This window comes from Nicotiana sylvestris, chromosome 4 (assembly GCF_000393655.2).
Source record: "Nicotiana sylvestris chromosome 4, ASM39365v2, whole genome shotgun sequence".
Taxonomy (NCBI): Eukaryota; Viridiplantae; Streptophyta; class Magnoliopsida; order Solanales; family Solanaceae; genus Nicotiana; species Nicotiana sylvestris.
This window is the reverse complement of record NC_091060.1, coordinates 145,764,898-145,769,623: the sequence shown is the minus strand read 5'-3', so window position 1 is coordinate 145,769,623 and position 4,726 is coordinate 145,764,898. Positions and strand designations below refer to the sequence as shown.

The window sequence follows — 4,726 nt, the reverse complement described above, 5'->3', positions numbered from 1 at the left end:
TTGTCGTGAAGGTTTCTCCTAATGCTCCAGATTTACAAGACTTGCGTACAATTTTGCCAAAACTGTTTGGTGTCAAAGGCCAATGTTTGATTGGTCTTCTAGCGCAAAGACAATTACTCATACGACTGGATCATTACGACGACTTCGTAATTTGTCTCACTAGGTCAGTTACTTATTTTACGAGCAAAGAAAAAGAACATCAGGTTAGAGTATTCCCATGGACGATTGGATACAATCCAAAAGAAGAAACACATATGGCAGCGGTATGGATTTCATTTCCAAGTTTACCCCCTGAATTATTTGCCAGGCGTGCTTTAATGTCCATTGCAGCAACTGTTGGAAAGCCTATTGCTATTGATAAGGCTACTCAACTTAGGTCTAGGCCAAGTACAGCTAGGGTCAAGGTGATCCTTGACATTTTGGACAAGCATCCAGAACAAATAAGGCTTAAATATGTTGATGAAGGAACTGGAAAGATCGTTGAACAGCTTCAACAAGTTACTTATGATAATTTACCTCTATATTGTAATCACTGCAAGCATCAAGGACATGACGAATCTAATTGTCGCATCCTTTTAGAAAAAAAAACGAGTAGTACATGATGAACATGTGGAGGACGAAGCTGATGCAACAGGAGTAATGGAGAAACTACAAGGTGATGCAAGGGATTATCTGAATAAAAAAAGAGCTAACCAACAGCCGATTGAAGGACCTGAAAAAAACACAAATTCTGGGTAGCAACATACTTTGAAGGCCACTGTGAATGATGGTAGTAGAGGGGTGGTTGTGAACACGAAGATTGATGACATACAGGTCCAACAAGTGCAAGATCAAGATGGGAATAAGGTTTAGGGTGTATTCGTGGACCAGGTACAGAAACAACAGACTGTTGAGGATAGGAGGTTGATGGATTTTCCTGCTTCTACTAGTGTACAACAGGTGATTTTGCAACCTAATGGAGGACAACAATGTATTATAGTTAATGAAAAGGAAAATGGTGATTTAGTGGTACCTAATGCTGGACAAAAGGGAGATGGTGAATGTATACCTGCTGGTACTCGAATAGGTGTGCAAGTGGTTGATTTAACTACTGGCAATAAGCAACAAGGGTTAGCATTAAGGGATGCATCTACTCCTAAGAAAGCCAAACTCCCAGCTGATATACCTGCTACAAAAGCTTTTGAACGAATGAAAGAAGCTACAGCTGGTGCTTTGAACATTGCTATTGATTCAGCTGTTACAATTTCTGGGCAGAATCGCCAAGGGGCTCGAAGCAAAACTGATCCAAAGAGTGTTAAGGCAGTGATCAAGGATCTTACGCAGCCTCAAAATTGGGTGGACCATCATGCAACTGCTGCTGTTCTAGCAGCTCCTTTGAGGGTTGGAATTTCAGTTGGTGATCGAGCTAAAGCAGGGATTCAAACCCTTAGTGTTCAAGGTGTAGTGAATGTACATAATGGAACAAATGCTATAATGGCTAAAGAAAAACCAGCAGGTTCTAATGAACAGGAACAAGCTGGGCAGTCGAAAAAATTTGTAGATGATTGGATAGATGTGATGAGATCTCCTAGTCGACAAGATACATCTCCAGTGTGAAGGCTAAGCAACAACATTTGAGTGTACCAGCATTTCGAAAGGATATAATCACTCCAAATTCTTTTGATGCACTTGTACATGAGGAGGAAATTGGAATCAACTCATCAACACTAAATGGTACTATGGTTCAACAGCAAATTGTTCCATGCACTACAAGTGAAACAAATGTCCTACGCAACGAGCTAGTAGCTAAACAAGCCCAAAGTTCCAACATTCCAACACTACTTTTTTCCAGTCCACATATGGAAAAAATCATTAAAGACGCGCAAAATGCAATGATAATCAACACCAATATGGTTAATCCACCAACTGTGACGTTGAACAAATCCGTCTTTGAAATATCATCACAATCTTTGGAATCGTTTGGAGAGTATGGTATTAAATCCAAATTTTGGGATGACCAACGTGAGGATGATGATGATGAATACTGGGGTGCTGGCTTTGTGGGGGAGATGGCAGTTAACTATAAGCAATGGGTTGATCAGTGTGAATATGATGATGAAGAAGATCTGGGAATTCAATTTGTGAGGGATTCTGCTGAAGAAGGTGAGATGTGTAGTGGTGATGAAGAGATAGTATTCTCACCAAATTTGCCAAAGGTTGGAAGTTCCTCCAAGCTAGGATCCAGTCGCAGGCTTAATGCCACAGCTCCGGAATTCATCCCCAACATTGAGCAACAACAAAGATGCACAAAAGCTAAATCGAAAGGAAAAGCAATAGCAAAGAAATCTGGGCAGCAGCAGCAACTCAATTCAACAACTGTAGCTGAAGTTGTTACTGAATCTGGGAAGCAGCAGCAACTCATTGCAAACAAAGCAGCTGGAGTTGTTACTGAATCTGGGCAGCAATATGTGGTGACAACCAAAACAGCTATTACTGTAAGCAATATGACTGGACAACAACAACAACTTGAAAGCACACCAAGTACTACAATAATGAACTTAAATGCTGGACAGAAACAACAGGATTCTAGTACTCCTATGATTTCTGAGGAAGATAGAAAACTGCTTGATGCATTGGCAGACTCTACACATCGAAACTCAGAAAGTTCAATGCAAATTGTTAGTACAGGAAATGTGAGTAAAAACAGGAATAAAATGCAAGTCATAAAGCAACATCACAACACGACAGCTTTGGCAAATACACAACAAGGAAATGCATTGATGACACAGGACCTCGTCGACAACTATACGCATCCTGTGAATGTGGATAGAGATATGTATGAGGAAGGAGAAGAAGATGCTGTTTTGAAAGAATGCCGGTCACATGCAGCAAAACAAGGAGATTTATCACCTATGCAGAGCGGCAAAATAAAGAAAGCACATACAAGGAAAAATAGTTGGGACGACAAGGTTAGTGATTTTCTAAATGTTAGGCGACCTCCAATGAGAGTTGCCAAACAAAAGAAGGCTGCCCCAACTACGTCAACGAGGTCCAACCGTTCAAAAAAGAAATGATGTTTTTTTATTACGTTTTGAACACGGTTCAGGAAAACAACAAAGAATTACAAATTGAAGATTTTACAAGTTTGAAAAAGAAGGGACAAGAATCAAATTGGTACTACATTCTATTTTACCACTTTCTTAGTATTCTCATTTGTAATATCATCACAGAGTATGTTATAAACTCTGTGATGATCATTGAATATTTTGTCCGTTCAAGTTCTTATTTTTTACATGCTTGCTAGTAGGTGAGGCCTTTTCTTTGCCTCAATAGGATTAGTAAGGTAAGGTTTAGCCCGAGTTGTGTTGCCTTAGTCTTATGCTTTTGGAAATTATCCACACGGCTATGAGATTATATGCCCTCGTGAGACGTTGCCAACAACTACACCATGAATCCTCTACATGAGGCTGTCATCATAAGGCAGTGTGAGGCGCAGAGGAGTGATTATATAGCCAAGGCATATGGGTAACACTAACGGTGCTATTGTGCCCCTTATTTATGCTTTTCCTAATTGTTGTATTTTTCTTTTTTCTGTTATTAATAAAAAACTAGCCCTAGGCGCTTGCCTAGAGGAGTGCCAAAAAAAAAAACATGCACACAAAAACATGCAAACAATCAGGAAAATTGCACAGTAATGTCACACCTCCTTTTTCCGCCCCCGCGAGGGGTGAAGGAGTTTTTCCAATTAAAGGACAATCGAAACGGGATTTGTTTATTTATTTCAGAGTCGCCACTTGGGAGATTTAGGGTGTCTCAAGTCACCAATTTAATCTCGAATCGAGGAAAAGAATGGCTCTGTATTACATTCTACGCACCAGAAATCCGGATAAGGAATTCTGTTAACCCGGGAGAAGGTGTTAGGCATTCCCGAGTTCTGTGGTTCTAGCACGATCGCTCAACTGTCATATTCGGCTTGATTATCTGATTTTATACAAATATGAACTTATGTGCAAATTTTAACTTTTTACCGCTTTCATAATTATTATTATTATTTTTTACAAGGAATTGCAACGTTGTGAAAATGTATCTCGAACCGCGTCACAATCAATGTACCCGTGGTCGTCGACACACTTTGACTCCGTTGAGATTTGGATTTGGGTCACATAAATGTGCACCCGAGTTTAAGAAAATTAAATTATTAAAGGCGTGTCCTAAAGAAACTAGCGTGTTGTTATTTTGGGTAAGGCCGTGGAGTTCACTAAGCGGCCTATCCCGAGTTCTAAGTAATTAACACATACATTTTTGTGAGGGCCCCGCAATTTGCATTTTTATTTGGCGAGGCTCGTTTCATTATTTTTTCACAAAAAAAAGATAATCTTAGAATGACTACATTTTTTTTATTTTTTCGTTTTCTCTAAAATAAATGAAGAAAAGGTCCTACTTTATTTACATACTTTCGAGTTATTATAGTTAAGTTTCGAAAGTGAGTCGTTTAAAGAGTTTACATAGGCAGCGCATAGAATGTTCTACATACAGACAGTAAAAGAAAGAAAAGACTACATTAAACTATAACTTTAAATCTTTCTCATTTTTGCATTCATGTTTCAAATAGCTTACAAGATGAACCAGTGTATCAGTTTGTGTACCTGGTATTTGGAAAGCAAGGAAAGAAGATGAAGATCAGTAGAAGCAGCAGTAGTGTAAATACACAGCAACACAACAACAACAATTCGAACCAGATTCAAGG

At 39.1% G+C, this 4,726-nt stretch overlaps 1 long non-coding RNA gene across 1 annotated transcript; it reads right to left on the bottom strand.

The window, feature by feature from the left end:
• Window positions 1-1,700: 1,700 nt before the first annotated feature.
• Window positions 1,701-2,780, bottom strand: LOC138889066 (uncharacterized). Its single transcript, XR_011406629.1, has 2 exons — window positions 2,182-2,780; window positions 1,701-2,105 (listed from the first exon to the last, which is right to left on the bottom strand). It is a non-coding gene; the product is annotated as an uncharacterized lncRNA (long non-coding RNA).
• Between the last annotated feature and the right edge of the window lie 1,946 nt (window positions 2,781-4,726).